The sequence below is a fragment of the Kryptolebias marmoratus genome, linkage group LG8, assembly GCF_001649575.2.
Source record: "Kryptolebias marmoratus isolate JLee-2015 linkage group LG8, ASM164957v2, whole genome shotgun sequence".
NCBI lineage: Eukaryota > Metazoa > Chordata > Actinopteri > Cyprinodontiformes > Rivulidae > Kryptolebias > Kryptolebias marmoratus.
In genome coordinates this window covers 15076823-15101389 of record NC_051437.1, presented here as the reverse complement: position 1 = coordinate 15101389, position 24567 = coordinate 15076823, and the positions used below count along the sequence as shown (strand labels likewise).

Below are 24567 nucleotides of genomic sequence, written 5' to 3'. Positions count from 1 at the left end.
ATATAATTTTATGTAACAGAATTAAGTCTCATTTATTTATTTTTCTCTTTGACAAAGTGTGCCCTGTTGTCTGATCCCACACTCTGGCTAATGAAAAAACTTTGGCCCTATTTATGTATTTAGCACATCCTGCTGCGCTTCATTTTTCTTTTTTACTTGCAGCCATAAGAACACTAATACATTAATTATTTACAAGCTGCCGTTATTTTTGTACTGACAAATGCATCTTCTCAGTGGAAAAAGTTTGACCACAAAACACTCTGAACCTTGACCTCCCTGAAGACTCACATGTGACAGTAGGCTGACAGGCACATTTACACGAACACGCTGAACATCTCAGCTTCAGTGACTTGAAAATCCTCTGGTAACTTCTAGACAACAAGGTCATGCTTGGTTTTGTATCTCATTAGCCAGGTCAGGAGACAAGCTGGTTGAGAGGTCAAGTCGTGCCTTTAAGTCCAAGCATGTTTATCCGTGTCCCCGTGAAGGCCGCAGTGTCAAGTCCCTGTTTGCTGATGACAAAGAGCAACCGAGGAGTTAAAGTGAGTGTGATTTAGTGTATGTGCGACTGTCTTGTGTGCTTGATGGGGAAAGACAGAGTTGAGGCTGAATGAGAACAGATGGAGATGTGCTCTTTAATTAACCCTGCAGAATCACGGGGCTGAAAACAGGCCTCGGTCCGTGAATAACATCCAGCACATCCAGGGTGTGTGGAAGGTGCAACGCAAGTGTACGTTACTTGTGTGTGAGCGCGCACGTGCGTGTCTGCGTGTGTGTGTATGGAGAATGCTACAGAGTAGCCAGAGCATCGACCCGTTCCCCCCACCATCCCCCTTCCCTAGAGCGGGGCGTTTTATTTCTCATTAGCGGGCCGCAAACTGCTGGGGGATGAAATTTGCTAACAGGAATTAAAAGTGCATTAACACATCTGAGAGATTCATTTTTGCTAATAGTTTTATTAGTGCTCTGACCTTTCAGTTCATTAGAGGACTGCTGGAGAAGGGAGGGGTGGAGAGAAGGAGAAAAGGTTGCAAAGAGGGTCTTAGGGCTCCCTGTACCTGCGAAGTAACAGCAGTCACAAAATAGGCAAAGTGGTGTCCACTTATTGGACTTCTATAGATGTTTTTGATTTCCTGGTTGAGATTACACACTCACACATTTAGAAGTTGTCTTCTTACCTACCGACACCATTTATGCCACTTTACTTAAGATCATAATCTAAACTTGCTAGAAACTTCTATCACTTTGTCTTGGTGGCCTGATGCTCACCTCCCTTCAGTCAATTACCAGAATTTATAACATACTGTTTTTCAGGTCTGTTAGAGCTTGAGTGTATCACTTATCCAGCCAGTTAATTGTTTATGAACTGTGCCCTCCTCCTTCTCCGAAATGAAGTGAGAAACCCAAGAAAAGAGCAACGAGTGCAGTGACTGTGACAGAAATTGTTGGAGGGGAAGGGGTCAGAGTAGTCAACAATCCTTTAAACGCACAAGCTGGCCGATCAAGTACAGCGTTCACTAAAAACGGCCCGCCTCGGTGCCACAGATAGGTCGTGCCACGCTGTTTGAATTACTTTACCAAGAGAGCAACTAAGAGGAAATGAATGTTGTTTTCTTTCTGTTTTATTGGAAAGCAAGTGAGGCAAGTTACAGTGCAATTTGCTTTCCCCTGTTCCCTATAATTAGCACTTTACAGAAATGAAATAACATTGATGAGAAGGTCAATAATCCTGATCTATAGTGAAATTAATCCTGCTATCGACACAACAAGCAAACAATACAATTAAGAGTAGAGGGAGGAGAGAGCAGCAGAAAAAAACAAAAAAAACAAAACAGGAGGAAAGGAACAAGTCTGAGGAATAGGATGTGTTTTATCTCCTGGGTTCACTGTGCAGAAATCCTATGAAAGTTTCTAATTAATTCATTCATTGTTAATGAAGGCGAAGCGAGGAACCAGGGATTATACATGAGGAGAGGAAGGAACACAATTAGAGATACCAGCTTAATGATTGCTTTTTTAACTTGCTGTTGTTTTTTTCACCCCCCCCCTCCTAATACTTAGTTGACTTTCTGTGGTACGTTTATTGCGCATTTTAAAAACCAACTCAACATTTCTGTGCCAACACACTGAAAGACATCTAGAAAGATTACTAAATTAAAGTTTACTTTTAGCTGAACTTTGTGTGGTCTCGTATCAACCTATAATTTGAGTCATTTTTAAAGTGCTGCACTGAGCCGTAGTGATGAGCTGTGGTCTCTTTTAGGGTCTGAAGTCTTTATCTGTCAGTTTGTCTTTCCTTTCTGTCAAATCTGCCACCAGATCTGGAATGATATCGTATGGTTTTGTATCATATTGTGTTATATTTTATTGTATTATATTACAAGAGTTTACCTGCATCGTAGAGGACTTTTTGAATAATAGCCAGAGATGTATTGCTTATAAAAACTGAAAATACAGAATGTTGACTGATGTTATATTTTAATCAGTATTACAAATGCAATGAAAAGGAAAAACTAAATATATACACATATCAAAAATAAAACACCATCTTGTTGCTAATGATCCTGAAACAGACCTTAGGACAAACACGCTTATAAAACGAGAACATCTATTATAAAACGAAACAAAAAAAACTTTAGCAGGAAGCCCAGTGCTGTCAGCTCACAGCAGATTATCCAGTGCCAGTGACACGGGGGGCACTGTGCCGTTTCCAGCTGAACGGTTTTAACTGGCGTTGGACTGGCCTGGGGATCTGGAGGGGGGCAGAGGCCGAGCTGGGGGGTGGGCTGCCCGAACGACGGTGCATCTGAGCGTTGGAGGGTGAAGAAGGATTGCCTTTCAAGAATTACGAGCCATTAAATCAGAGCCTGGAAATCTCAAGGTTCCCTAAGACTGCTGCACAAGGAATCTGGGCCTGAGAAATATTGTTTATGGTTTAAAAGGCCTGGCGATGGATTTATAAAAGAAACATTCATCATTGCAGGAAAACGGAACAAAACATTCCGGAAATAAATACTCACTCTATAGGTATACTTGTCACCCAGACAGCACAATAACAAGTGAATCGGGAGGGAGATCCTTCATTCACTGGCAGCTGGCCCCCAAAAATATGCTCCACGTGAGTCTGTGTGTGTGTGTTGCCACACAGGAGACGGTTCTGGTTTGATAGTATCTTATTGCATAATGAAGATCAGCATTTGTGATTTAAATGTTCCCATGTGTTTAATGTGCACATGAGAGAATATTCCATTACTTGGGTGATTTATACAGCAAAGTTTTATCAGCCTTGACACAGGGGATGGTTTTACTTAACAGATTGACATTTATTTTTAAAACATTTCACACTTGATCCGCCTCTTAAAGTCAAACCTCCTGTAAACATAATTAACGCTATTGATTATCTCAGTCTGATCTGTTCCTGGTTTAAAAAAAAAGTTGTTTTAGTGAAGCTGAATTTAACTTGAAGGTGATGTATTTTTTTTTTCTGTAATGTGGCCGTAAAGACACCATGCTGTCTTGTCAACACTGAACAGCTTGACAATAACATGTTATCATTGGAGGGTCTGTAGATTAATGTACGAAGTAGGTTAAACAAAGCAGGGCTTTCTTCCCTTAGCCTGGCTTGACAGAGAAATTACAAGTACTGGACAACGATTCTGATATTTGTTAACTCTGACTTCCTGTTTTAGTCTCTGCATATTCATATGAAATTAGAGGGTTCTGTGTGTCATTTGATGCATGTAAGACTTCATTCATTAGGGAATGAAGCCTGTTGTAGCTTATTAAGTGAAAGAAAAGAGTATAAGACCATTGCCACAGTTAGAATGAGACAATTATTTATCATTTGTTGCAGAAACTGTTATCAATCAAACCAGACTGCCTACTGTTGTTTAGGTTGTGACAGAGAGATCCTAAACTTAACTCCACAGTCACAATATTTATTTAGCCCTGACTCTGTCCCATGGTGTTCTAGCCACGCTTGAACAGATACTGAAAACTCTGATTTTCAGATCAACATAGCGGGCCAATTGAGAAATCTCACTTTGTATTATACCTCCCTGGTGTTAACTTAAGTGTTTTCTTTTTTTTTGGCAAGTAGCAGGTTCTTTTTTAATAACCTTTACTGATGACAAGCCAACTGAAACTGATTTATTTCTCTTTGCGAGACACTAAGAGGATAAAGGACGTATATAATTCTGCCAAAGATTGTTTATGAGGTAAAGAAGCACAACTCTCGATACTCATTTCTGCAATCAGAGTATTACTGGAGACTGGGATGTAGAGAGAAGAACCTGATTTAGCTGTGAGGAGTCTTCTTAAACCCACACAGGTGGCCACTTCATTTTATTTGGTGCAGGGGTTTATATTTCATCCTTTTTTTATTTTCCTAATGTGATGTTGCATGCCCAAGATATTTTGTAAATGGTGTTTTTTAAAAACATACATTCAAGTCTTCTTCTTGTGAAATACTCTCATGGGAAAGAAATCTTAGCCACACAGGGAAAAAAATGACCATATTTTGATAAAAGCTAAGTTATTTTTTTGAAACATACAGGATAGGGATGCTGTTACATGTAGCTATTTTAAATTACAGCTTTTGCATTGTTAAATATAGGTCAGGGATAAATTAAAAAATAAAGTTTTATTAGTTTAAAGTGTTCTTTTACTTTAAAAACCTTTACTCATAATCAGCCATACATCTTTACTAGTCCCTAATATTTCAAATATTAGTAATTAATGTTTTTGTAACAACTTGTTTACTTTTTTCTTTTTTTTCTGCATTGATTTTCAATATGCACAGACCTGTGAGGATTATGCATATTGATCGATATTAAGTAAAATATTGCTCATATTAACATTTGTACTCTTGGGGATTTATTTGAAATGATGTGACAAACATTAGTAATGAGGGGAATTTCACCATTTGAATTACTCATGGAAGTGTGTGTGTGTGTGTGTGTGTGTGTGTGTTATGGCAGCATACAGTATGGGGTGTTGCAATACGTGCACTGAGGGCTGATGCAAATGTGGAAACTGCATGTCTGTGTTTTTGTGTCTCGTGTCCAGGAATACAAGGTGCTGACAGTTGGTGAGCAGACATGCATGTGTGTGTCTGGGTGTGTCTGAGTGTTGATGGATGGGCTGGCAGGGCAAGGCCACGGATAAGAGTGCAAACAAACTGGGTAATAAATGAGAGCGACAGAGGAGCGGTGATGGGGCTTTCTCCCAAGCTTCTGATGCATGCCGACCGGCACTGGCAGCCATTTGTATTGGAGAAATGAGGAAGCTGTCACTGGAATAAAGACAGTGTTCGTCTTAAAGTGGGAAAATACCTCTCTTTTTCTCTTACGGTTTCACTCCCCGTGTTTCCCTTCTTCCTCCCCTTTGTCTGTCTCTCCCGCACACACAGGGAAACTCACTTGCACTGTAGACTTTAGCTCAGCAGGGGAGTAATCAGGGCGAGGCAGGGTGCTAATGTAGGCCATAATGAGTGCAGCTCTCAGTGACACATCACACACCACTGGCTGTGTTGGGTAAGTGCAGTGGTAGAGCTGCTCGTACCACACAGATACACAAACACAGGTGTAACTCCAAGCCTGGTGTCACCTGGGGACTACATCACAAAAAGACAGGAAATAAAGGAAACCAAGGAGGAGATGAAAGAAAAGTTTTAGGGGGATGGGCTTTGAAGAGTTACCACATTCCCAAAGAGGCACTATGTGCAGCATATTTGACAGCTGTGGGTGTTATGTCTATTAAAGTGATCACTGTATTTACTGCAGATTAAGGCTCTGCTCAAAATAGCAGAGATACTTTTTTGCAAAACACTTTTTATCTGTACTAATTTAACTGTCATCCACATGTAAACTGAGTTTACTGTGAGAGAAACAGATTTTACAAACTTTTTACTAGTAAAGATAGAAAAACAGTTATAAGTAAATCCATGTGTATATGACCAATGAAAGTTTTAAAGAAAAGTCACCAACTTTGCACACAAAGCTAGTATTTTGCTCATGCCCACTACTGTGGATTGAGCATGCTCCAGAAAACACTTTTTTTATCGTCACTTCTACAAATATCCATGTAAACACAGGACTGTTTCTTGAAACGTCTTTGCCCACCCCAAATGACCCAAAAGGCCTCCATGTGGCGCTGCAATACTGCCGCATGCTTGCATGATGGGTGCAAAATGTAAACACAAGAAGAAAAAGAGGACAACCTTTGGTCGGAGGTTAAATTAAACATCACTTTCAAAAGTTTGTTCTGGTCGTCTGTACAAAAATGCATGGATGGCATTTGGAGATTTTTTTTTTGGTCTGGAATGATTAAAAAATATAATTTTGGGGCTCCTTAAATGCCATTTTCATGTGGACACAAGGCTGAAACAGTAAAAAGTGTTTGTGTATTCACACAAACTGTTCCCATGTAGGTGGCCACCTACATGAGAATGATAGTGATGAATGTGGTAAACTTTAATTTACCTTACCGGATATTTTAGTAAAGTGAGGCACTAAGTTGATCATGACCTACCTTAGAGTAATGATAGACCTTTGAAATGGAGTATTTTTCTCATTGAGATGTGGCTACGATAGTAAAAGATTTACAGCAAAGCAGCAACAACAACAAAAGACAAGTGATAGATGAAGGAAAACCTGTGCTGCAAAAGGATGTTCCAGGATAAACTTTGTTTGTTTCTTTATGTGTTTGCAGTTTGTTTGTTATTGTGTGTTGGCTAAATCTGGGTGCACAATCCTTCACTGCTCTGACGGCCAGTGTTCTCTGTGCCACCCAGATACCATAGGTACAGCCTGGCAGGACAATGGGGGCAAGCTGCACGTCCCTAATTTAATTATTATTTTTTTAGTTTGTGTGTGTGTGTATTTGAGTGGATCCAGCATGCAACTACACCTGGTGGGTGAGGAATTTGGGCCTGCACCTGCATGGGGATAATTAATGTGGACAGAGGGGTACCTACATAAATCAATGCCTCTTGCAGCCTCAACAGTACTTTTCTGTTTAGGGTCAAAATTTCCTCACTCTGCACTGGATTAATCACGCCCGCAAGCAGGGACGAGGTATAGACGCAAAGTGCGTTTGTGTGTAGGTGTGTTTGTGAGGTGTTTTTTTTTTCTTTTCTTTTTTTTTTTTGGGTGTCTCTCCACCTTCATGCGTCTCCTCACCGAGAGGCTGTAAGGCTATTTATTCACCTCCACACCCTCATGCTCAGCATTGTAATCTCTTAGAGGACAAACAAAAAAGCTGCAAAATGTCATGATTTTCTCTGTTGTATAATTAGCATCACCCTCATGTGTACAGTGATGAATAGGGGAACCTTTTGTTTGCATTTGTCATGCTGCTGTGGCATTGTCACACATCTGAGATGCAGAAGTGCAGGAGGTCAACACATGCACGCGTGGACGTTGGCGCAGGCCTGCGACGAGATGCTTCTCAGCCCACTGCTTCACATATATTTGGGCCCTTCCGAGCCATCCCCATGTTCTGTAGATCACTGCTTATCTCCGCCTCTTCCTGCTATCTCTGACAGCAGGCCTGCTGTTCTAGTCCAGTCTGCTGCAGATATACAACCTACTCTGTCCACTCCTATCTCCCAGACTGATAGCCCCTGATTGATCTCATCACCTCCCTTATCTATTATTCATGCTACCTTTCATGTCCTAATGGAGGAAGGGCAAAAAGAGGAAAGGAGACACTACCTGTTTGCTGTGTGGCCAGCTGGGAAACGAGCCTATGCTTTTATTTATCTATTTATTTATTTTTGACTTATTCTTCCACTTCCGAACATGTGTACACAGATCTTCTGATCTGTAAAATGGAATGAAATGGCTTTGAGATGGACGCCCCCGTGGGGCTACAGAGATGGGCACAGGGACAGGGAGAGACGTGGTACTCACGGCTGTTTTGGGAAGGAAATTAATGGTGCATTTTTTGTTTTTATAATGTGATTTAATGATGCAATTCCTCTAATAGAAAGAACATTTTTTAACATTTATACGTTCATTTACACGTCCCCTCCTTCACAGACGGGGAACCCAGTGGGCCACTACAAACATCTCAGTCCTCTCACCCACTCAAAGTGCTGCAGGCCTTTTTATTGCGTTGTGATGGATGATTTCAGTTTGGCATTTTTCTCCACTGTGCAGCATTCACACACTAACCCCACCCCCCCTCCTTCATTTGAGTGCATAAGGAGTCCATCCTATATACACAAAGCCTACATCTAATGCATATTGAGTGTGTTTTGTAAAGGATCATTTGATTGTCTTGTAAATGATTCTTTGCCTCTCAGCTCCTAATTTAGTCACATTCCATCTCATTAAAGAAGAGGAAGAGAGCAAACAACGGAGGCATTCTCTGAGAAATGAATCTTTGACTTTAAACGGTTTGAATAACCTCAGAATATTTGGAGGTGCTGGAGAGCTACAGTAACCTCAAAGTGACTTGCTCTTCCTCCAACTTTCGCCTGCCACTTTCATCCCTCGTGTGCCCCTCCACCCCCACCCTTCCCTTGTCTCTCCACCTCTGTAGTTAATGTGCAAGTGTATCTGGTTTCCTGAAACGTTTAGCACCTTAGCCACAGAAACCCGGACAGGAAGCCCACTCTATTCGCAATGTATCAGTTGCTCTGAACAACACTCTGTTTACCTCCACATCCCCTCAATCCGCAGCTGGCTCAGCAGACGCCTCCCATGCTTTCAAATGCAGACGTTCAAGATCAAATTTGCAAATGCGCAGGAGGCCATTCTCAACAAGCCTTTTGCACAGTAAATTTACTGTAACCGAGCAAATTTGATCAGTGCCAACATGTTAAAATACATTAACAAGTCCACACGCGTGTACGCTGAAACACACGCTCAGAGAGGGTCTGACCTTGGCACCGGGGGTTCATCCTCCGGCCAAGCTGACAAGTCAAATGATTCTGGCAGCCAAGACAGCCTCTGCATGGCTGCTGTCGTCTATTACACAGAAAAATAAACATATAGACATAAGAAAAGAGAAACACACCTATGAAATACAAAAAACTGTTCATTTTATTTTTATCAATTGTTTGTGCGGGTAAAAACGCAGGTGTTCTGGTAACAGCTTTTCTTGCAGAAATGTGTGCGAATGTGTGTACATGACGCACTTGATGTGTACATTTAAATGTCTTTGCATGCATAAAGGTGTGTGTGTGTGAGAAAGCAGAAATGGGCGCCTGAGGTGATGCCTTTGAAAGGCACTTTAGAAATTAAAGCAGTGCTACTGTTCTGTAATGGGGCTTAAATGATCCAGAAAACACAAGATATATTGAGCATTTAATGAAACACACAGCACACTCCTTAATTATGCTCGCAGCTTTCCCAGAGTGTCTGCTAAATCTGCTTTATGCTTTGCATATTCCGTGTATGCTCATGTGTCACATTTGCAGGGCTTTAGATCATTGAATTCTAAAATTATTTTTATTTTATGTTTCTAAAGGTGTTTTTTTAGCAAAATCATAAAAAAGCTAAAAATTACAATGTACACAGCATAAACGTTTTTTCCACTTAGACAGTTCTTACTGCACTTGGTGTAGGAGAACAACTAAGACATCTGAAACAAATTTATATAAACTGAAGCTTTGCAATAACCATGTAATAATCTGTTTTGTGTTATAAGATTAAAAGGTAATACTTCCTGTATTGACACTGATTATAGGTGTAAATGTGAACGAGCAAATAAGGCCATGAGGTGAGGACCAGCATCACAGAAACATGCTGTTTTGTTGCTGTCTCCCTTGTTTGTCCCTTTCTAGTTCGTTGGTATTTGTGAATTGTAATTTCATGTGAAAAATATGTGCTGTTTGTATATTAAAAGTAAAACCATTAAAATAGCTACAGGGTTAAAATAGCGACAATGACATTTAGGAACCTTTTGACTGATGGATCAGCTAATATAACTGACTCAAGTCCAGCTGATTTTGGTGGACACATTTCTGTTCAAAGAAATTACTCTCATTAGCTTAATTGGGTCGATATTATTACATTAATAATGCCGGTGAACTCTTTTATGTGTTTTCTTGCTCAGCAGTGGTCGTTTGATGTCACTCAACAGAGTTTAATGCAGAAACCCACTTTCCCTTGGAGTTATTCTGCAGAGCACAGAGAAGCAGTCGCTTTCCTCCTCATTGTCTGTGGACGTCCTTTGTGGTTTGGCCATACATTAATAATGTAAAGGTAATGATCTCTAGACTAAAGGCCCTGTTCTGTCTTGTCCCCCCCCCCACTCCCCCTCGCACTTTCTCTCTGACCCTCCCCCATGTCTATCTCTGGACGGGCCGGAGGAAGAAATGGGGGACCGGGCAGAAAGGAGGACGATTGTTGGCTGAAAAAGGTCAAGTAGAGAATCGGAGGAATTCCTGGCGGCGTTGGCGAACAACTGAGGACACGGTTCTGCTTCATTGATTCTTTGAGGAAAAGTGGAAGGAAGCAAAGAATCGTTCTGTGAAAACATTTCTTGCCTGTCTTTCCTCTCTCCTCTTCCTTCGCTTTTAAAGTTTGCCTTTATGAAATGACGGATGGGGAACTTGCACTGTGGCCTCCCATATCCTCTCCTGTTATCTTCCTCTTCCTTCTACACACACACACACACACACACACACACACACTCACAATGGACAGTGTTGGCGGGTGATGGATGGGAAGATGGCAGTGTGGCTTTAATGAAAATCCAGAACAGCTGTCACTATTTAATTGTTTCACATCTTTATTTATCCTGTACTAACACCTAAATGTAGAAAGATTTAAAATGAAACTTAAGAAATTTTACCCAATCAAACAATTTTTTGCTAAAACCTAGCTTATGTTTTAAATTTATTTAACAATATTTGCATTTTTAAAAGCTTCAGAAACATGTTATAAATTAGTTTTAAAGTATTTGCATCAGTTCATAGATGTAACGTCAGTGTGTTTTGTGTCCAGAGAGTGCTACTGCGTTGTCAGAATTCAGGTTCTGATGAATGTCAGACAAGAGGAGTGATGGACAGTGGGCCCCTTACACAACATTACACAATGTTAATCATCCTCACATTGTCCCGAGGTGGGGGTGGCAAAGATGAGAGCGGAAAGAGGAGAAGGAGTCAGATGAAGAAAAAGGGGGAAGAAGGGGAAGTGGAGGCAACGAAGGCGGGCTAGAAAGCCACAAATAACTACCATCAATCATCAAGCAGTCACCGTTTTTACGTGTTAAAATTGCCTCTTATTGGCAGCAGCCAGGGATTTGCGTGTGCGTGTGTGTTTGCCCACCACAGACTTCTCTGCCTTTCTCACTGTCCTCACCTCTCCTTAAACTGACGCACAAACAACAACAGTTAAGAAATCACCCTCGTCAGCAGGAAGCTGGCAGGTGTGTTAACTCCCCGAGTACCAAATTAGGATGTGCAAAGATTGCAGAAACGCCTCGGCTCTCATATCTCCCGTTTTAATCACAAACACACAAAACATTTACGCGAGCCTGGATAGAGACGCACATTAGGCTTCAGCCAAGGATTTGCTGTGGATTGCAGGGCAAGGCCTCCGGATCACACTCGGTCTTAGAAAACAGGAGTGTGATGTGGGCCTGAGAGAAAGCCTTTTAACCCCACACATTTATAGAAACTTTTATGGCAAATTTACGAGGCATACGTTGCTGAAGCACCTAATAAACCATCTGAGAATAGCTCAAACAAAGCAAACATTTGAGTGATGTCCCATGAGGCAGTGTCCATTTGTCTCCATTGAGTTTTTTTTTCTTTTTTAAAAAGCTATGTTCTTTTCAAGCATCTACTCTTATAGAAAGTCATATTGTCCTTGTTTATGTTGACGTACTTTATTTAGATATGAGAGCGTGTGTGTGCGAGTGTAAAAAAACACCTTTCCCCTCTTCTCGCCACTTCAACTGAAAAGATTATGGAGAAGCGGCACTAGGGGGCGCTCCAGGTTTGTCCAGTCTGCGCTTGAGTTTTCCTGCCGCTCACATCTCCAGGTGTTTGTGTGACTCTATGAGCATGTGTGCGCCTGAAGACGTGACGGTGCTGCAAATCCACGCCACGTCCTGCCACGAGACTTCTTCATCATTAACTGCGCCTCTGTTCATTACAGCGAGCGGGCAGAGGTCAGGTTTCTTAGTTACGAAGAAGCATGATAATAGAGTTAATGGATGAAGGTTTTCAAGGAGTTGTGTCCATCACTTCATATTTAGTCACTTAATGTCGTTGAATATGAACAAACCTGCTGAGTAGACATGTGAGACTGAAGTAATTGAATGTTTGAACGATACATTATACTTTTAGTCGTATTTAAGTAGTTGCACAACTGTCAAGATTCACGAGCTCTGTAGTTCATCATCCACAGGACCCTCTCTTTTATAGGTGTGCACGGACTTCTCAATTAATAAAGTTTGGTAAAAGAGTAAAAACAGCTCTGATCTTATTAGCTTGTCTCTTATTATTAACATACAAAAATGTATCCTCTCAGAAACAGCTCTTTAATATTCATGTTCACATTTGGTGTTTTTGTTGTGGAATTTTCCATCATCTTATGCATGCTGTTTTCTACCAATGCTTTCACTAAGCCACTTTTCTGCTGTAAGATTCACTTGTCTTCGGCTAAAAAATCTTAAATTACCACAACAGCAAATTAGACGGATATCTTTAAAAAAAAAAAAAAAAGTGCACAGCCAAATCCCAGCATTTTGAGATCAGTGAGTGAAGGCTTGCATGTTTGGCTCAGTTTGCGGTCAAATAGGATCGCGAGCGAGGAAAAACAAAGCGCCCCATGGAATAAAAACCAGCGGTGTGATGTTGCGAAGCAGTAACATCACTCGACCGCTCAAAATTTTTGTGTCGCATTCTGACGTTTGTGGCTAATACATTTTTGCCCGGCATTATTAAAAACAAATTCCTCCACAAGACTCATTTTAACTATAAATTATTTATCTTGGTTTTCACATTTTTGGGGTTTTGAAAGAAAAATATAACCCAGAACCAAAAATATGGAAAATAAGACTTGTAACATGTGTTTTTAATTTAGACTAATGACTAAATTATTGTCTTTCATGCTTTTAAAAAAAAAAAAAAATTCTTCCCAAAAACAAGCAGGAAACTTAGAGTTTATTTATTCAAGTGGTCTTATTATATACAGTTATGAAATCAAAGATTATAGGTTATTTATTTTTTATTTTTGCAAATTTTCCACATCTTAATTATATCCCTTTTCTCACTGTCAGCTGAGAAATTGTTTAATCATTGAACAAGTCCACCCCAGCCCTGCAGATGTGTGGCTGCCTGAAAGCACCGGGAGAGACAGCGCTGATACTCGAGCTCCAAATGAGAGAGACAAGTAATCTGAAACACGGGTGTGTAGCAGAGCTGCGTGCATCTGTTCATTGTCATCTCGTAGGGATGTTGACAGATGATGCACCTGACTCTTCTCTTCTGTTCTCTCCTCTCCTCTCCTCCTCTTCATCGTAACTGTCAGAGTGACTCTTGGAAAAAGCTCTCCGCCGCTCTGCAGAAAACGGTGGAAAAAGGGAAAAACACAGAAACACAGAACCAGATTATTCACGGCGCTCCGTTATTGAATATGTGACTAACACGTTGAGAATCGCTCTGGGAAATCAGATTAAAAAATGAATTATTTATAAGGACATGGAATGCTGGTCTGACAGGGTGCAGCGAGCGGAAGAATACACCTACAATATACCCCAAACAACATTACAAGTTGGATCATGACACTTCCTTCTGTAGTTATTCATTTTTATAATCTTCACAAATGTTCCACCTTTATATTCTGATATTGAAATACGACTCTCGGTGAAATTGCATAGTAAAAGTGTTTTATTATTTTTTGTTTAAATAATATTACTTATATTCTCTCCGCTCTCGCTTTCATACACGCCATCTAAAAGACAGTTTGATATATTTTCATAGAGTTTATAACGCTGGATATCAAATCAGTAAAACGGCTTATTTTTGCTTCTGTTTCACCCCTCTTTGTCGCATGAGTCATGGGTTGTACTTTGCAGAAACACATGCATGAAGCAAGAAAGAGTGAGTACCTTCATGCCTGGCAATGTGTTAGGTTTGTAAACATTTTATTGCTTTATAAAGAGTAAAACTATTTCTTTAAGTATGGAAATATGAAAACCTGCAAATGATGGTCCAGAAACAGTTGCCTTTTGTACATTTAAAAGAAGCAGCATTTTTCCGGGGATTATTTAAATTTTATTCAAAAACAATCTTTTCATATCTCATAGTATTTCCAGTTGTCATCTTAGATAGTTTCTGCAACTTTATTTACGATTCTTTGTTTTCACCGTTTTGCTCTTAAGCAGTATCGTCAACCTAACCAATTCAGCAGCTTCCTCTGGCTCCTTGGCGTCTTTTCTCACACAGTTTTGGTTTCCGTCCTGACGTAGATTCCTCTCTCGACATCTCAGTCTCTCTCCGTCGCTCTCTTTCTGTTCTCAAATGAGCGACCAATGTGCTGACGTGAGGGAAGTGTTTTGGCGAGATCTGTAAGAGCCGTCCCAGTCTAAGTAATTACTCTTTTATCTGATCCTCAGCTCTGGCTCTACAGTCAAATATTTTTCCCATTCAGCTACCTTTTTTCCTGTCCCTCGTTTTGTCTAGTTCTTGCTCATACATATTCAGACTCACCCCTGTGGCCTCCAGTGACAGGTGTGGCACTTGAGTCATGCAGGCCGATGCAGGTGAATGCAGTAGAAGGAGGTTATGTCAGCACCTCCAGCCCCTTTTGACACCCCTCTCCCCACTCTCTCGTGAGCCAAATTAAACATTTGGCAGCCCGCAGGGGGAATTGCCAGGGAGTTTCCACTCTGAACACATAGAGGTTAGATACAGAAATAATTCACATCTGGAAATAACCCTTCTTCTGTTTCCCCACCAGTGCTTATCTAACTCCTCTTTGCCTTTTCGCCCCTTTTCTAACCACTGTTTGAGGTGACATCACTGGAGCAGCATCACACTTGCCAGCCTCCGATGTGTGCTCATAAACATGGTCAGTAAATACAAGCTGTTGGCCTTTCGGTTCTTAAAGGTGACAAATGAGTTTTGGTTCAGTTTGTCAAGTTGTAAAAACTTTTTCAACTCGTTTAAAACATGATTTACTCAAATCCTGTCACCCACTGACCACTCTGGATAATGTTTCTTTTGAGTGGAAATGGACATATTAGATCATGTTTGCCCTGTGGAGTTTTCTCCACAGAGAGCATCTTGGAGCGAACTTCCACTCAGATGTAACATTCACATCCGAGCTCGAGGCTCGCATCCAGCCATGCTGCTCAGAACCTCTGCTGTGCGATGGGACCTGGGCGAGGAGAGGTGCGAATGGAAGGATGAAGGAGTAGGCGCATCAGCAGAAAGTTGTTTTTTCTGTGGCCTGGAGAGTCCATGCAAAGTGGGGTCTGTGGTTGGGAGTTGTTTGGTGTTATGGAGGTGAAGAAGGGAAAAGTTGGGAGGTAGACTCAGACGGGCCGGCATCCTGGAGAAACACAGACAGGACGAAAGCGAGAGGTGGGTGGGGGGGGAAACGATGCCCTCCGTTTATCAGTTTTGATCGAGGCTGAAACGTGCGTGTTTGTGTGGTTCTGAAGATGATCCATGATGGTATGTCGGTGCGTGGGCGTTAAATGTGTGCATGTATGCCAATGCCTGTGTGTCGGTGAGTGTCTGAGGTATTAATCTTCTTTGTCAGAGCAGCCCAGATGTAGGGCCTTTCCAGAAGTGCAAGCCTGGACTCAGCAATCTGGTCTCTGGGAAGCAGGCATCGGGTGTAAGTGGGGGTTTTGGGGTGTGGGGCGGGGAGGTGCTGGTTGTGTTACTGGAGAGGGCTACACTGATGAAGGGGGCAGCGAGGACAACACACAGCAGATTAGCTAATGATATTAGCCTGAGAAGACCCCCATGTAAAGCCCAATAGTCACAATTAGTGGAGTTTCTCCGAGGTTTCCCTGTGGCTTTTACACACACACACACACACCCTCACACACACACATACACACACTGCTTACACTATAGGATACGCATAAACAACAGCAACCACTTGCATTAAGTACTGATGTAAGTCTTGCGCTGCATTAAATTATATTCCCATCCGCTCTTCCACTTCCTGCTCTGCCTCCACAGTCTCCCCTCTTTCTCGCCGCTCCGCCTCCTCCTCCATTAACACCGCTCATGAGCCCCCTTCACTGTTTGCCCACTGTGAGAGCAGATGAACTAACATGTTTGCTCTGCAGGAAACACACGCTCACAGTCACTCAGTGGGAGCGAAAACCGGGGCTGCGGGCGAGCCGACAAACTCTATTCAAGACTGTGCTGATGCGCACAAGTGATCAAACACGTGCACGTGCACACAGCACACACACACACGCACAGAGGCTAAAAAACCATCAAAGCAGGGGGTAGAGAGATTGACATAACAAGCTGATAAACCTCTTTCTCCGGTTAAGTTGCCAGGACAGCACTGAGAGGAAAGGTGTTGGGATCTGTCGGTGATGAGAAATATTAATGCATTAGCAAAACAGAGCAGATTTCAAGCACGTCTAGTCATGAGAGTGCTGAGCTGCGCATATGCCAGGGCTTTTAATCACTCACATATCTGCTTGTTAAAGTTCAACTGATTGGGCTTAATCCAGTTAGAAGTTGACCAATTTGCTCTAAAACCTTTTATAAGTGAGAGCTTTCAAAAACATTTTAGGATTCTGTCAAAACCTAAAAAAAACAAGTTTTTTCCTAAAATGGGTCAATAACACGAGCTGTAGAAATGATTAAGGTCAGACTGATCAGTCAACAACTTTTAAACATTTACCGGAGTTTCTTTCTTGGATAAAATCTTGAATATATTCATGTTTTGTGGTGTCAATCCATCAAGCAAAGCAATATGAAGACATCGCCTTACGTTCGGGGATATTATGATGGATGTTTTTCTTCTCTCTCTGGAACTAAATAAATCAAAGAGTGTAGTTGCAGCTCTTCGTGTGCTTTTTCTATGTTGTGCGCATGAACACTATAAGAACTGTAATCAGTCATGGCGCATCACATTTGATTTTTGCTTTATAACTACTGTTCTCCACTTTTTAAATTTTTTTTCAGGGCAGATCCTTTTTTGACAGTTTAAATGTGAAATAAAGTGTTCAATTAGGCCGACTAACTTATTATTCTTGGGCAGTGCAGTGTCTTTTTTGTTTGTTTAGTTTTTATCTTCCTCTAAAAATTTCTCCAAAGCTCTGAGGAATAAACTGTGAAGTCAGGTTTCCTGCTCAGCCAGCTATGTTGAGCTGAAAGTCAGAGTTTTCAGTGATACGACTGAGGGTCCCTATGAGCGCGACGGGATCACCATGGTAACAGAGGCTTAAGAGTTTTGGTGAATAGTCAGTAAAAAGCTTGACTCATTCATTAGTTCTGTTTATAATGTTAAACAAGGCAGAAACTTTAAACTTTGTTGATAACATGTTTGCATTTTAATTGTTCATTTTATTTAAAAAAATGGTTTATTCAGTTTTTTTTTTCATTTAATCATTCAGCATAATAAAAATAGCTATAGCCTAAGGACTATCATCTTCAATAAAAATCTTCCCAAGAACATTTTTTAAATTGACTTGCATAATTTTCAGCATGAGATAAGCTGAAAAATACACTTGGAAACTCAAATACAATCAAATGTGGTAACCTGCTGTGTGCCTCCAGGCTGCAGTTAAACTGCAGTAAAAAAAATAAAAACAAACAACAAAAAAAGTGTGGTTTGTGCAACGTGACACCATCAGAACCATATATATCAAATGATAAATAGGCATATACACATATATTTATTTATTATTTTTCTTCTGGATTTGCTGAGATGTCCATTAAACAGTTAATAAGCTATTAGATTTGATTTATCAGTGCCTCTGTACATCAGATAATATTTATTAAATACAATATTTGATTTAATGAATGAAGAGATTTGCACATTATGAAACAGTGTCAGAATTAAATAAATAGATTTTGATTTATAAACAGTTTTCTGCAACATATGAGGAATATTCCTCTCTTGTCCCAGTTGTGGTGGTGGTGTTTTTTCTCTGGAATGTGTATATTCTTTACTTTCCATTACTAGGCTACAGCCTGCTATCCTTTATGAATAAAGTCTATTAACATATATTACAAAGTCTTGGAGTGTTTAAAAAAAATAAAATAATATATTGCGCCTTCATTTGCTGGATTGGTGTGTAATTGTGAGCAGGACAAGTGTCAAAGTTTTTGTGGAATGCTACGTTTTATGTGAGCACACTCAAAGACTAAATTAAAAATCTTGACCACCAGTTCAGCCCACTGTTGTTGTAACCGTAGGTTCATAGTAGAGCTTTAGGCTGTCAGTCCAGGCTAAAGGAACAAAGCCCTGCTCTGTTCATTGTGCTTCATCGTATACCCCTCTGGTCACCACTCACAATTAAATGTAAGACTGAGCTCTTCTTTGATAACAGTTGTTTAAAAACCCCCAACATTTTCTGCATTAACTTTCTCCTATCTCAAGATGAAACATACAAAGGTTAATCTGACCGGGGATCACACAGGCTGTGGCTTCTCTTTGCTTGAAACTCTCTTACTTTCTATTCTGCCTCTCGCATTCGTCCTGTTGGTGTTTTCACAAAGGAGGACATGATGAGTGATAAAACGGTCACGAATCTCCAGAAAGCCTGAAGAAATTGAACTAAAAACTACTTTAAAAGATTCCAAATAAGGCCTGGCTCCTTGAAAGTGAAATATAAAGAAATCAGTTGTGTATTTAAACTTTTGCACAGCACCACAGAGAGTTTGAATAAACTTGTCAGCTTGTACACGGCTCTGCTCATCATAATGCTACTTATCCAACGGGCCAGACAAATAATTTAGGCGTCGTATCAATGAACCAGTGTCTTTCCTCCTGCTGCTGTCTCTAACTCCTTCCATCTGCAGGAGATTAAACCAAGAGCAGCTCCACTTTTCTTTCTCCCTCTGTCCATCATAGTGAAAAATTACCTTTTAGTCTTCTCCTTAATCGTGCTGGCCGCAGAGCAATCAGACAGGAAATAATGACTTGGCGTCTGGTTGCGCAGGCTCTGTGATACCGTGCCTCCAGACAGTGAACTGAGGTGAGAGTAAGAAAAGCTCATAATGTGTCGTCTTTCTTTTAAATACAGACGGGGGAATGCTGTTTGTAGAAATCAGATCTGTGGGGAAGTAAAAGTCGGCCTGGCTCACAGATCTATCAAGTTGATTTTGTCTCTGTCTGCAGTCGTGCATCATACTGTTCTCATTCTCTTCAGTGTGAGACAGTTTGTCACTAAACTTCTAAATGCACTTTTTGTCAAATTGCCTTCTGACTTTTGCTTTCTTACGTCACTCTTTTTTTTCCCCCCTCTTCTGTATGGTTTTACATTTTTTGACCCTGCGCTCCGTTCTCTTGCAGTTTGATTCGGTGTGAATTAATTGCTCCTCATATGGGAGGCGGCACACGATTAGTCTCAATCCTGATAATGGTGTGTGGCTTGGCCATGGGGAATAGACTGCCAATTTGCTCACGGCGCATCTGCCAAATGATTGGTGTTTACACGGCACATCCTCCGAGGCGTGTTTGTCGCAACGCCACTTCTTACATCTCAATAACATACCTAATCCTAAATCAACCAAAGACGCACCTTGATAAGATGCTAGACCACGTTAGCTGGGATTTGAAGGACTGACCGAGACATCAGATGTTGTTATTTTTAACATTTTAATTACTCTCCCCTTTTCCAAACAGTTTACTATCTCTTCTCCTCTCAACTCTTTCCCTCTTCCTTCATCTCATCTTTCTAACACGGTGCTCCTCTTTTGCTGTCCCATTAATCACCCCTCTCTAATTAACAGGCCCACTGTTCCCAGTCTTCCCAGCACTCCTACTCCACACCTGGCCCAGCCTTGCTGCCCAGCAGGCATGCAGCGCATCGCAACACACACGCATATATGCGCACAGTGCGAACCGGAGTGCAGCTGGCAACTGACCACCGCAGAGCCGTGATGAGAGAACCATCGTGCTGCAGAAAGGTTTTATTTTGTTATTCGTTGACGAGATAATTGAGATCATTTGAAGTGGGCTTGTGAACAATTGATATCTTACCTGTCGTAGATAGCGCTCTGGACAACCTCAGTTTGGAGAAATTGAGATTAAGTCTGAACAGCTAATGGCTAGTCCGAGCCGGGCCAAGAGCAAAGTGGATTGCTGCCATCCGAAAACAAGTTCAGTCTCAAATCTTTCACAGAAGTTCACAGAAACATTGTTTTATTAATATTAATATCACCATCAGTTTAGCATCACGTGGTTAAAAATATTAGGATATTCTTGTCAGAAGTGCTGCGGCTATTTACTCATGCAAACAGACACGGACACAGAAATAAGACGATGCAAAACTGATGGTGTAAAAATTCATGTTCGTATGCAGAAGATTCTCAGTCATCCAAGACATCTTAAGAGTTTTTCTTTTTTTTTATTGACTTTTGATGTCTCATCCGAGAAATGTTTTGAATTCAAGCTAAAAAGTGCGATGTTCCAGGTTTTAAACTGCAGTGACTGAGGTCTTTGTTGGCCTGGTCCACGTCAGAGATGTTCAGCTTACATGGATGAAGGACGAATTGATGTGAAACTGACCAGGGATTAGAACAGACAAGGGAGAGTGATTTGCATGTGAGTTTAGCTAGCGTAAAGGGAGCAACTCCCTGTAATTTTAAATCTTTGAGTGCTGCACTCAAAGAAAAGAAAAGAAAACAAGAAAAGACATCCAGCCCCCACAGAAAACCTAATGTAAACCGCTATGAAATTTTTGAGATTGTAGTTATTGTAAGAGGGAAGCAATCCACTTGGACTAGTTAGTCTAGTTTCTCCATTTCTCCAAACTGAGGTTGTTCCAAGCGTTATCTGCAACAGGTAAGATATTAATTGTTCATAACCTATCCTCAAATCTCCTCTCCCAAAGATCTGCACTATCACAGTGTGAGGAGGACTTTCTGCTTGGCATTACTGTTTTCTCTTTACCCTCTGTCCATCTTCATCACACATTTTCTCATCACCTCATCAACCTTTTCTCATAATAACTCTTCCCCTTCCTACTGTTTTCGCCACCTTTAGCTCTTTTCCTTTTTACAACTAACCTCACCCACGCTGCCGCCTTTGACTCACGTTCTATTTTCTCCCCCTTTTCCACCTTCTCCCTGTCCTCCCCTCTGTTAGCCAGGGTGGCCCCGGCAGTGCAGCAATGCCATCTGCCAGCGCAGCATGTCCACAGCCTCGTGTCCACACACACTCGCCCACAGACTCTCACGAACACACGTTCAGCTTGGCAAGGACACCTTCCAGCGCAGGATACACCAATATCCATGCTTCCGCCACTAGACCACCAAAGTCCCACGCATTGTGTAACACACACACACACACACAGCTCTATCGAGTCACAAGCTTCATCTGTCTCCCAACAGGGGGAGCCGGGGAGCATCTGCTGCAGCCGAGACGGAGCACTTACAGTAAGAGAGCAAATCATTGCAGCAATCATTCTAATCACAGACAAACAGAAGAAAGATGGCCACACGGGTGTGTTCCACACGAACTACAAATAAAATAAAATCAAGAAAAGCAACCCAGCAATTACATGCAAATGCACATTTTTGAGGTCCTTGGTATTTATTTTTTTTGCGGCTTCTTGAAACATGACTTTACCATATGTTTTAAAATCGTTTCAGATGTCCGGAGCAAAAAAAAAAAATTTAAGTGACTAAGAGCAGTGTGTATCACTTCAAAAATACACGCAGGAAAATGCTGTGGTTCCGTTTTGGAGTGAGGGATGCAGAAAGTGTTGATAAAAGTTCAAAAGTTTTTAGGCAAAATGTGAGACAGCTTAAATGCAGTTGGCAAAACTCAACCCACCCCCTAGAGTTAGGGCTCTTGCTAAGGTCAAGTCATTTTTTTTCCCCCTTTCCAGACTTTGAAAAAGTGATTTACGCCTTCATTTCTTCAAGACTCGCCTACAATCCCAGCCTTTAACAGTCTCTGCTCTCTTGTTTAAAATGCTGAGACTGCATCTCACCTATCTTTTCTTTTTTTGTTTTGGCCCCTTGCTCATTTTAGAATGAAGTTTAAGATTTTACTGTTTGGTTTTTATTGAATGGATTAGCACCCTCTTACCTGTCCGATTGTTAAATGTTGCTCACTCAAGGTCACTGAGGCCAGGAGAGCTCATGCTCTCTGTTGAACCGAGGAGCAGATTAAAGCTTCGCTGGAGCTGCGCCTAAACTCTGTGGAACAGGCTGCTCTTTTGCATGAAAACCGCACCAACACTTTTAAAAACCATCTAAAGGCTCAGTTTTATCCCTTTATTTTAATTTTAGCTTGGACCCTGAATTCTCAGATCTACTGGAAGTGCTCAACTAGGACAGTGTGGGACTCGTAGATCTATGATGGGACCTAGCTATGGAGAGCTTTGAATGTGTTGATTGTTTTTCCATTGTTCTTGTTTTTTTAGATTGATGATGAAACAATTAGTTGATCGACTGTGTTTTTTTTTTTTTTTTTTTTTTTTAAAATGTGCCGCTTACTTGACTAACAACTGAAAAATGTCTGAAAGCGAAAGGTACCGGGTCAAAAACATATGGAGGAAGTAATGTAACATGTTTCCTAATTGGTCATTTATATAAATTAATAATTTATTCCAATCTTCTTGCTTCTGTTGACATTGAACAAGACAGAAACAGAATTGATGGGAAATGCAGCAATTAGCAAATGAGCTGTAGGATGTGTTGCTGTTCGAGCTGCTTGGTGCCGTGAAGGGCTGCTGGGGGTGGCAGAATCTATGTGTGCGTGTGTGTGTGTTTGGTGGGGAGGGGGGGGCAGTGTGCGTGCGTGTGTGTGTGTGTGTGTGAATGTAGTGCGCTGCCAGGTGCGAGTGGGGGTCTGTGGCAGTATATTTATTAGCAGCTGTCAGAGAGGTGACACTTTGATGAATGGTGCAGAGTAATCAGGGCTGGGCTGTGACAGTCTGCACTCACAGCCTTCTACCTGCCAAACAGCCCAATCACACACACTCATATGCACACTTGCATGCGCACAAGCACACACACACGCATACAAATGTGTTTATATATCTACACAAAGGGTACTGTATATGCGTGTGTACCAACACAACCTCTTGTAAATAACCCCCTTCTACCAGATCATCAAACTTCTTTTCCTTCCCCCTTTTAACCTGTCTGTCTGCCGTACTTTATTATGACTCCTACACGTTCCCAAACTCCTCTGCCACGGCACGGGGGATGTGAAGGAAGTCATGTTTCTGAGGAGATAAATGAAAAGGATAAATTAGGTCGGGATCATCTGAGACGAAAAGACAAAGAGACAGAGAGATTTGGGGTAAAAATTTGCAGAGCTTTGTTGTTTTTTAATTGCTGGTGAGAGACGTAGTAGCCTTAATTAGTCCTTGTCTGTCTCCTGTTGTACTGCAAGGTCATTGTTCTGTGACTTTCGGCTAATTAGTCAACTACTGCCGACTAACTCGTACACCTTCCCTGCAGCAGGAGGAAAATGCTTGGTTTGGTGAGCGGGAGAGTTTACACTGTGTGGTAAATTACACAAGTTTTCCATTTTTGTTTAATAGTGCTTAAACTTGTATTTTAAGAAGTGTTTAACTCTGTCTGTTTTCCATGTCAGTAATATCAATTAAAAAAAAAAAACTAAAAAAAATCAACAACTTTTACACACTGCCCATGGACAGAAACCGCAGCAAATATTGTATTACAAGTCAAACATAAAATGGAAATCATTACTTCTCAGCGAGTTTTTAATGCTTTCAAACCAACAAGTAATGGGAGGTTGTAATCAAATAATTTCACTGAGGTTTGGGTTTCCAAACAGTTTTCCAGTGATTCTATCGACAGACCGCGGTCTGGCCCTAAAGAGGGGAGGCAAGGAGGGGGGGAAATCTAAAGAGGGAAACAAAGAGGGGAATGAACAGATGAGAAAAGGAAATACGATTAATATATAAGGGGGAAAAAAAAGTAAAGCCAATCAAAGTGCATTTTGAGTATTCTTTATTTGGGAACCTTGACCACTGCAGAGTCTCTATAACCTCCTAACTACTTATGGTCATGTGTCTAGACATTTTCCATCAAGTCTCAAAAAGAGGATGTTCTCCAACTTTCCTGTATTTCTCTCTTCCTCTCAGAAAAGAAAAATATGGCTGTTATACATGAGGTCAGATCACGTTGCCCAGTTTCCAGCATGTAATTTTGAGTGAGTTATTCAGAATACAGTGACTAGCTTGTATTCTATCTGTCTATCTTACAGTTTTTATAGTGACTTGTTTATTAAATAGAAGATGAGAAATGTTGAATGTGGAAAACGAGTTTGTGTGAGAATCCACAGCAGAATAGATTTCAGGAGTTTTAAAATAAAAAACTCCCGCTTTTGAAGCTACTATTACATTTATTTCCGCCTGGATGTGTCCGCCGGCAGATCATCAACTGCTTCAGTGAATGAATAAACATTTGCA

The 24567-nt window shown here is 41.1% G+C and overlaps 1 long non-coding RNA gene across 1 annotated transcript in view; it reads left to right on the top strand.

The window, feature by feature from the left end:
• LOC119617262 overlaps positions 1-23774 on the top strand; it is a 38581-nt gene extending 14807 nt beyond the window's left edge. Inside the window, exons 4-5 of the long non-coding RNA XR_005233477.1 lie at positions 19904-20080; positions 21506-23774. This is a non-coding gene — a long non-coding RNA (uncharacterized LOC119617262). The remainder of the gene's footprint in view (positions 1-19903; positions 20081-21505) is intronic.
• Positions 23775-24567: the final 793 nt, after the last annotated feature.